We start from the raw sequence: 10,816 nt of genomic DNA on the forward strand, positions 1-10,816 counted from the left end.
ACGATCTCGTCATGCCTACAGCTGCTCACATACTTGCTGTGTGAGCCCCTGCGGTGACCTCATGAGGTCATTTCTGTTCACTGGTCTACCTCCATGTTTAAAACGGAGTCACACGGAGACCAGGCAAGGGAAAAGAATACTCGCATGACATACGGAATGACACTAACATCTCACTCAATTGACACTTCAGGAACAACAATGGAGCCATATTTTACACAGATGCAATTGAACCCACAAGTATGCACCATTAATAAGTATGTCAATTCATTCAGCCTACTTTTCCATGAACTGACCTGCTATCCCCTTCTGTCTGCTGTGTGTTTTAATACATGGTATGTCAATTCATTCATCCTACTTTTCCAATATATCTGACCTGTTCCCTCTTTGATTCAAAATCTCCTTGGCATTTTCCAGCATCTCACTGTGACCTGCCCCCCCTGTTCCCCCACCTTACTTTTATGACCTTTGTTTATTTTGCCTATGTGATGCTGCATCTGGCTTATTTGATTGAGTGATCAAGGGGTTCTTGTTGCACCCCACCCCTTCACAGCTGAATGCACTTGTATGTGTATCTTGTATGTGTATATACTGGGGCAGCTCAAAGTCTGCACCATGACAAGTCTGCACCATATAAGTATGATGCATTGAATTAGGCCGGAAGTGACCGGAAGGTAACTGGATACATAGTCTTAGTAAATAATGTTCATGTGTCTCTTACCTTTCACCCCTATATTACTTCACTTTCTACTGCCCCCTCTGATCTCTACACCCAGTAATGAACTTTTCATCTCTCCCTCCATCCTCCCCACCCATCTCTCCCTCCATCCTCCCCACCCATCTTACCTTCCCCTCAGACATTTTCCTCCACATTACACCCAGTGTCTCCAGACACACACGGCCACCTCACGGCCTCTCCTGCTCCCACCTACTAACACTCTCTCTGCTTCTCACTACTGGAGATATCTCTCCTAATCCTGGTCCTCCTCACCACATCCCTATTGTCACTTCAAACCCTCATCCTCAACCTATCACAAATTTCCGCACCCTCTCAAACCTCATACCCATCCACCTAGCCCCCGCACCCCCAGTCCCACTAACAGGAGCTCTATGGAACGCTCGCTCTGTCTGCAACAAACTCTACTACATCCATGATCTTTTCATCACTAATAAACTCTTTCCTCGCCATCACAGAAACCTGGCTCACCCCCTCTGACACTGCCTCTCCTGGCTCACCCCTCTGACACTGCCTCTCCTGGCTCACCCCCTCTGACACTGCCTCTCCTGGCTCACCCCCTCTGACACTGCCTCTCCTGGCTCACCCCCTCTGACACTGCCTCTCCTGGCTCACCCCCTCTGACACTGCCTCTCCTGGCTCACCCCCTCTGACACTGCCTCTCCTGGCTCACCCCCTCTGACACTGCCTCTCCTGGCTCACCCCCTCTGACACTGCCTCTCCTGGCTCACCCCCTCTGACACTGCCTCTCCTGGCTCACCCCCTCTGACACTGCCTCTCCTGGCTCACCCCCTCTGACACTGCCTCTCCTGGCTCACCCCCTCTGACACTGCCTCTCCTGGCTCACCCCCTCTGACACTGCCTCTCCTGGCTCACCCCCTCTGACACTGCCTCTCCTGCTGCACTTTCTTATGGCGGTCTCCAACTCTCTCACCCCCTGCCCCAGTAACAAGCATGGTGGAGGAGTTGGTTTGCTCCTGTCCGACCAATGCTCCTTTACACCAATTCCACTACCACCCTCTGTTACACTCCCATCTTTTGAGGTGCACTCCGTACGCATCTACGCCCCTCCAACCTTCAACTGGCTGTCATATACCGCCCTCCAGGGCCAGCCACTGCCTTTTTTGATCATTTCACCACCTGGCTACTCCAAACTTCTAACACTCGCTTCCTCCTTCGGCCTCACCCAATGGTCTTCTGCAGCTACTCACAAAGATGGCCACACACTGGACCTCATCTTCACTCGCCTCTGTTCCATATCTAACCTCTCTAACTCACCTCTCCCCCCATCTGACCACAACCTACTCACATTCTCTTCCCTCTCTTCTCCAAGTACACAACCCCCCCTCCACAAACTTTCACACCCCCACAGAAATATCAAACACCTTGATTTACACGCCCTTTCTCAGTCCCTTCTCCCTCTCACAGACATTGCATTTCTACACGATGCAGATGCTGCTGCAACTTTATACAACACCACCATCGCTGCAGCTCTCGAATCAGCTGCCCCCTCACACACACCAAAACCCACACAATCAACAGACAACCCTGGCACACGAGGCAGACTAAAGAACTGAGACTGGCTTCCAGAATTGCTGAGCGCAGATGGAAGAGGTCTCATTCCACTGAGCACTTCATTGAATATAAAGAGTCCCTCACCACTTTCAAGTCCACACTCACTGCTGCAAAGCAAACCTACTTCTCATCCCTCATATCCTCTCTATCTCACAACCCTAAACAGCTATTCAACACTTTTAATTCTCTCCTCCGTCCTCCTGCACCACCTCCCTCTCTTCTCAGTTGAAGACTTTGCCTCTTTCTTCAAGCAGAAGATAGACACCATCAGAGCAAGCTTTGGCCCACAATCACCACAGCCCTTCATCATAGCTACTCAGTCTTCTTCCTCCAAATCCAGCTTCTCCCCCATGCATGACAGATCATCTTTCCACTCTACTCTCAAGATCACATCTAACCACCTGTGCACTTGACCCGCCCCCATCCCACCTCATCCCCAACATCAGCGCAGTCCTCATCCCAGCCCTAACCCATCTCTTCAACCTATCACTAACAACTGTTGTATTGCCCTCATGCTTTAAACATGCCTCCATTACACCTATCCTCAAAAAGCCCTCCCTTGACCCATCCTCTGTGTCAAACTATCGCCCCATATCCCTTCTCCCCTATGCCTCAAAACTACTGGAACAGCATGTCCATCTTGAACTGTCCTCATACCTCTCCTCCTGCTCTCTCTTTGACCAGCTACAATCTGGCTTCCGACCGCATCATTCCACTGAAACTGCCCTAACTAAAGTCACTAATGACCTACTAACCGCCAAAGCCAAGCAACACTACTCTATCCTCCTCCTCATCTCTGGGCATCACAGACTTGGCCCTATCTTGGATTTGCTCATACCTAACCGACCGAACTTTCAGCGTCTCCCATTCTCACACCACTTCCTCATCTCGCCCCCTATCTTTTGGTGTCCCCCAAGGCTCAGTTCTTGGACCCCTGCTGTTCTCCATCTACACCTTCGGCCTGGGACAGCTCATAGAGTCCCACGGCTTCCAGTATCATCTCTATGCCGATGACACACAGATCTACCTCTGGACCTGACATTACCTCTCTACTAACCAGAATCCCACAATGTCTCTGCTATTTCATCCTTCTTCTCTGCGCGATTCCTAAAACTTAACATGGACAAAACAGAGCTCATTGTCTTTCCTCCTCCTCACTCATCTCCTCCAACAAGCCTTTCCATCAAACTCGATGGTTGCTCACTCTCCCCAGTCTCACAAGCTCGTTGCCTTGGAGTGACCCTCGACTCTGCTCTATCCTTCAAGCCACACATCCAAGCCCTCTTCAACTCATGCCGATTACAGGCCCCTTTACACACTGAGACTTTCAGCGATCCCATCAGCGATCCCAACCTGGCCGGGATCGCTACAAAGTCTCTGGTGAGTCTCTGTTGAGCTGTCAAACAGGCAAACCTGGACAGCGACGCAGCAGCGATCCGGACCTGCAGAACGACCTAGCTAGTCAAACACTGGAAACGAGTGATGTCTCCCAATGTCTGTCAATCACTATTCTCTGTCAGTCGGTCTCTCCCTCTCGGTCTCTATTCTCTCTCTGTCGGTCCGTCACTATCTCTGTCCCTCTCTCACAGTCTGTCGGTCATTTTCCCCTCCTCTCTCATACTTACCGTTCCCCGATCCCCGGCGCGGCGCTGCACGACTTTCTCACTGCTGCGGCGGCTTTTACTATTTTGAAAAAGCCGGCCGCTCATTAAACAATCTCGTATTCCCTACTTTCCCCGCCCACAGGCGCCTATGATTGGTTGCAGTGAGACACGCCCCCACGCTGAGTGACAGGTGTCTCACTGCACCCAATCACAGCAGCCGGTGGGCGGGTCTATACTGTGCAGTGAAATAAATAATTTAAAAAACCGGCGTGCGGTCCCCCCCAATTTTAATAACAGCCAGATAAAGCCATACGGCTGAAGGCTGGTATTCTCAGGATGGGGAGCCCCACGTTATGGGTATTAAAATTGGGGGGGGACCGCACGCCGTTTTTTTTAATTGTTTAATTATTTATTTCACTGCACAGTATAGACACGCCCACCAGCTGCTGTGATTGGGTGCAGTGAGACACCTGTCACTCAGCGTGGGGGCGTGTCTCACTGCAACCAATCATAGGCACCTGTGGGCGGGGAAAGTAGGGAATACGAAATTGTTTAATGAGCGGCCGGCTTTTCCAAAATAGTAAAAGCCGCCGCAGCAGTGTGAATGCCGTGCAGCGCCGCGCCGGGGATCGGGGAACGGTGAGTATGAGAGAGGAGGGGAAAATGACCGACAGACTGTGAGAGAGGGACAGAGATAGTGACGGACCGACAGAGAGAGAATAGAGACCGAGAGGGAGAGACCGACTGACAGAGAATAGTGATTGACAGATATTGTGACACATCCCTCGTTTCCAGTGTTTTAAGTCCCCTTTACACACTGAGACTTTGCTGCACAGCGGGAAACAAAGGACCAAAGAATGGTCCTGAACGATTTGTAGCGATCAGCAACTTCACAGCAGGGGCCAGGTCGCTGATGTGTTTCACACACTGCAATGTCGCTGGGGAGGTCGCTATTACGTCACAAAACCGGTGACGTTACAGCGATGTCGCAGTGTGTAAAGTCAAAAACATCTCCCGGATCCGTGCTTTCCTTAACCAAGAATCAGCAAAAACATTAGTGCATGCCCTCATCATCTCCCGCCTCGACTACTGCAACCTCCTGCTCTCTGGCCTCCCTTCCAACACTCTTACACCCCTCCAATCTATCCTAAACTCTGCGGCCCGCTTAATCCACCTCTCCCCTCGCTACTCCCCAGCCTCGCCACTCTGCCCATTCCTTCACTGGCTTCCCATCACCCAACGACTCCAGTTCAAAACATTAACCATGACATACAAAGCCATCCACAACCTGTTTCCTCCTTACATCTGTGACCTAGTCTCCCGGTACCTACCTGCACACAACCTCAGATCCTCACAAGATCTCCTTCTCTGCTCCTCTCTTATCTCCTCTTCCCACAATCGCGTACAAGATTTCTCCCGTGCCTCCCCCATACTCTGGAACGCTCTACCTCAGCATATCAGATTCTCTCCTACCGTGGAAAGCTTCAAGAGGAACCTCAAGACCCACCTCTTCCAACAAGCCTACAACCTACAATAGCCCTCAGTCCAGTACACCACTGCGCAACCAGCTCTGTCCTCACCTATTGTACCATCACCCATTCCCTATAGACTGTGAGCCCTCGCGGGCAGGGTCCTCTCTCCTCCTGTAGACTGTGAGCCCTCGCGGGCAGGGTCCTCTCTCCTCCTGTACCAGTCTGTTTTGTACTGTTAATGATTCTTGTACGTATACCCTCTTTCACTTGTAAAGCGCCATGGAATAAATGGCGCTATAATAATAATAATAACCCAAATAATCAGGATCACATGCAATAACAATATTTACCACTAGGTGTCAGTATAATACGTAGCTGGTTGATATGTTTGCAAGATTAAAAAAAAAAAAATAATACCACCAGGGGTCAGCAAGAGACTGCAGTCAGCAGCGCAACCCTATAGGTGGGCGCTATACAGCATGCGTTGGGGTATTTAGGACCCCTGGGGGCAATGACGTACGTTGGCACCAAGTGTGGCCCTCGCTTTGGGTCCTCGTGGGGGATCGGCCGGTGTTGCCCTGAGTTGTTTTCGTCGTGTTCTATTTTTGGTCACATTTCTTGTTACTATATCGGTCTCACCCTGCAGGAGGATTTCTGGGCCGGGCCGGACTTTCTCGCCTCGAACCACGTCTTGTACATGGGAGGGGATTTCATGACCGGTGAGGACGAGTTCTGAGGCTCAACTGGGTCTATGTGACTATAGACCTCTAGATTATGCCCCAAAATACAGATCCAGACCATAGAGCAGACAAATATAAAGAGGACCAAAAATGATTACAGAGCCCCTATAGAGATACTGATCCAAAGTCAGACCCCTAATCAAAGAATTCTAAAGCCCCCCCCCATACAGAAAATACAAAAGCCCAGACCCCCTAAACAATGACTAAATAAATACAGACCCCGAAGTCAAACCCTTTATATAACTACATATCCCATACTCCATCAATAAATAGAGACCCCAGACCAGGCAGGAGGGACTGGGGCACTTCACAATATAGATGGCATCATGAGGAAAGAAGATTATGTGGCAATACTGAAGAACATCTCAAGACATCATCCAGGAACTTAAAGCTTGGGCGGACATGGGTCTTCCAAATGGACAATGACCCGAAGCCACTGCCAAACTGGTTACAAAGTGGCTTAAGGATAACAAGGTCAATATTTTGGAGTGGCCATCACAAAGCCCTGATCTCAATTCTATTGAACGTTTATGGGCAAAGCTGGAAAGGCCGGTGCGAGCGGCGACCTCCAAACATGGCTCAGCTACACCAGATCTGTCAGGAGGAATCGGCCCAAATTTCACCAACTATTGTGAGAAGCTTGTGGAAGGATCCAAAACATTTCACCCAAATCACACAGTGTAAGGGCAATGCCACCAAATACTAATGACATGGAGGAAACGTCACTCTGCAGAAAGGAATAAAATGCCTGAAGACATTCTCTCTCATTATTCCGGCATTTGCCAAATATAAATAATTTTGGTTCCTAATTGACCTAAAACGAGAAAGATTTATTCTGATTTTATGTCAGATAGTGTGAAAAACCTGTAGATGTGTCTATATAGAGATTGGAAGGAAAACCTGCAGATGTGTCTTTATAGAAATCAGAGGGAAATACCTGCAGATGTGTCTGTATAGAGAGCGGAGGAAAATGCCTGCAGATGTGTCTGTATAGAGAGCGGAGGAAAATGCCTGCAGATGTGTCTGTATAGAGAGCGGAGGGAAATGCCTGCAGATGTGTCTGTATAGAGAGCGTCGGGAAATACCTGCAGATGTGTCTTTATAGAGAGCGGAGGGAAAAACCTGCAGATGTGTCTTTATAGAGAGCGGAGGGAAAACCTGCAGATGTGTCTTTATAGAGAGCGGAGGGAAAAACCTGCAGATGTGTCTTTATAGAGAGTGGAGGGAAAAACCTGCAGATGTGTCTTTATAGAGAGTGGAGGGAAAAACCTGCAGATGTGTCTTTACATTGAATGGACGGAAACTAAGGTTTCAACTATATGTGCCCCATTCTGTTATATATGCCCCCCTTTCTCAGCCCCATCCTTATATATTTGTCCCCCATCCTGAGCCCCTTCCTGGTATATTTGTCCCCCATCCTGGCCCTTTCCTGGTATATATGTCTCCCATCCTGGGCCCCTTCCAGGTATATTTGTCCCCTCATCCTGGGTCCCTTCCTGGTATAATATCCCCCGTTTTGCCACTGTTCTCTAAGGCCTACAACACCATAAAAAAAAAAACGTTTCCCCTTTCTTTGCTTATATGATGTGTGGTGTCCTCTTCTATAGTCGGCACAGAGGCCGGCAGTTAACTTCGTCGTGTCTGCTGTGGGCGACATGACGTCAGTGCTATGCATCGCTCTGACTGGCACGCTGGCCACATGTATTGCGGTGCATGGACCCGGCAGGTCTCTGAGCTGCAGTGCATTTCAGCTGAATGTGCGTCCTTGGCGGCCCCCACCAACACTGGCTCCATCTCACTCTCACTCCCTTCAAACAAAATCATTAAGCCCTTGGACATGAGTTGTGTTGTTTTCAGGAAAAAAAAAAGTTATTTTATGGCAAAAAAACCCATTTAATTGGGTCACGGACCAAAAAAAAATATATCTGGGTTGATTTTTACCCTAGCATTATTTTTAAAGTAAAAGAGCTGTAATACCACACATAGCCTGTGCACAGGGGTGGCGCTGTATATGAGTGAGATATATATATATATATATATATATATATATATATATATATATATATATATATATATATATATATATATATATATATATATATATATATATATATATATATATAAAAATATTTATTTTTTTATTTTATTTTTCATTTATTTATTTTTTTTTTTAAAGTGTCTTCCCTTTTTTTTTTTTTTTTTTTTTTGGAGAACCAGCTCCACTCCTGTAATCTCATAGGACCCTGTAGGTCACACAATGTCCATTGTGTTTTGGTTGGAGACAATGGCTGCTTAGTCACCTATTAGGCACCATTAGTGGAGTGGCTGGTGTTCAGCACACTGTGGGGGGACGGGTGGCTCTTGGAGGGGGTCGCACAGGATCTAGCAGCTCCTTGTCCTCACACTTATTGTGTGTAATCTTCACTGCTGGAGGCTTTGATGTGATGATGAGCCTCCACTTTTACTGCTGGTCCCATTGTCACATCCTCCTGATAAGTCTCAGCCCCCCATGCATATCTCTTCATGTCCCTGACAATCCCTTGTGTATTTCTACAGTTCTACAGACCCCCCCCCATCTACTATAAAAGTGTGGACCCCCATCTGTCAGTAAAATGAGGGTCCCCTGGTCTCAATCTGTCCCATCAAGGCTCCAGGTGGTCACCATCTATAGGGGGTGACAATGATCATTGCACATGTGCAGGGCTCTTCCCATAGAGGTCTATAGAGGGGCGCTGGAGTTGTTTAACCCTTTCCTTAAATGTTGAGTCAGGGGGGGTGTACTATATTATAGTACACGAGTGCGCGTGTTACCTTTCACCTCCGGCAAAGACTCCTCGTTGTTTTCTTCCCCCGCAAACTAGAACTTAACTTTACAAGCTGCATGTCTGGGCAGAGTTACGAGCTTCATAGAATCCATCCATGGGTTTGTGCGAGCGGATATCAGTGCCCATAACAATACCTGTAAATTTACACATTTATCACCTATGGTGGGTTACAATGCCACCAATAGTCCAGCAGCGGCCATGGACTGTGCCCCTTCCAGTGATAATGTCCATAGACTGTGCACCTTCAAGCGATAGTGTCCATAGACTATGCCCCTTCCAGTGATAGTGTCCATAGACATAGACTGTGCCCCCTTATAGCAGCAGTGTCCATAGATTATGCTCCCTTACAGTATCAGTGCCCATAGACTATGCCCCTTCCAGCAGCAGTACCCATAGACTGTGCCCCTTCCAGCTATGCTGCCCATGGACTGTGCCCCTTCCAGTGATAGTGCCCATAGACTGTGCCCCTTCCAGCAGCAGTGTCCATAGACTGTGCCCCTTCCAGCAGCAGCGTCCATAGACTGTGCCCCCTCCAGCTATCGTGCCCATAGACTGTGCCCCTTCCAGCTATCGTGTCCATAGACTGTGCCCCTTCCAGCTATCGTGTCCATAGACTGTGCCCCTTGCAGCTATCGTGTCCATAGACTGTGCCCCTTCCAGCTATCGTGTTCATAGACTGTGCCCCTTCCAGTGATAGTGTCCATAGACTGTGCCCCTTCCAGCTATAGTGTCCATAGACTGTGCCCCTTGCAGCTATAGTGTCCATAGACTGTGCCCCTTCCAGCTATAGTGTCCATAGACGGTGCCCCTTCCAGCTATAGTGTCCATAGACGGTGCCCCTTCCAGCTATAGTGTCCATAGACTGTGCCCCTTCCAGCAGCAGTGTCCATAGACTGTGCCCCTTCCAGCAGCAGTGTCCATAGACTGTGCCCCTTCCAGCAGCAGTGTCCATAGACTGTGCCCCTTCCAGCAGCAGTGTCCATAGACTGTGCCCCTTCCAGCAGCAGTGTCCATACACTGTGCCCCTTCCAGCAGCACTGTCCATACACTGTGCCCCTTCCAGCAGCACTGTCCATACACTGTGCCCCTTCCAGCAGCAGTGTCCATACACTGTGCCCCTTCCAGCAGCAGTACCTCCCCTTTCATGATATCATTTACCCCTTAAGGCTGTGTGTCCACGATGGTGGTTTTGACATTCGCAGTCTCAAAAATCGCAGTGTCAAAAATGCGGTAAAAATGCAAGTAACCCAATTTATAAAATAGGTGCAGAAATTCTGCAAAAACTCACCAAAAGCTCATGGTGTGAACTTATCCTAGGGGGATTTTACCGCATTGGTCGGGAATCCCTTGGGGCTCAGTCACACATGCAGGATTTTCATACGACGGATTCCTGTGGATTTCTCGGATAGCGCTCGCACCAGGGACAGTCTATGGGGCCGTCCAGATTTTTGTGATTTTTCGCACACCGGGATTTCTGCGGAATATTGCGGAGACATGTCCGATTTTGATCCGATGACTGCGCACATCACATTTATGTACTTTTTGGATTTTAATGTTTTTTTCATCTTTATGGTGATTTCCAGAAATGCTCTGTAAATTAATTGGCTCCAATATATGTGTTATTAGATTATATTGTGACCCTCACTGGATACATGAATGATGGGAGTGATTGGTACTTATGGAATTTTGCTACTAATATAATTTGCTACAAATGTATCAGGAAGAGCTGATTGTTTTCCTGCAGTTGCGTCATTGCGCCACCAGAGGGCAGCAGAGCCCAGATCCTTCCACCTACAGGAGTAAAGGTAGAGTCAGGAAATGATGTCAGCTCCTGGGAACACACCTTATTCACCTGGGCAGGGAGCTG

The sequence above is a fragment of the Anomaloglossus baeobatrachus genome, chromosome 2 (assembly GCF_048569485.1).
Source record: "Anomaloglossus baeobatrachus isolate aAnoBae1 chromosome 2, aAnoBae1.hap1, whole genome shotgun sequence".
Taxonomy (NCBI): Eukaryota; Metazoa; Chordata; class Amphibia; order Anura; family Aromobatidae; genus Anomaloglossus; species Anomaloglossus baeobatrachus.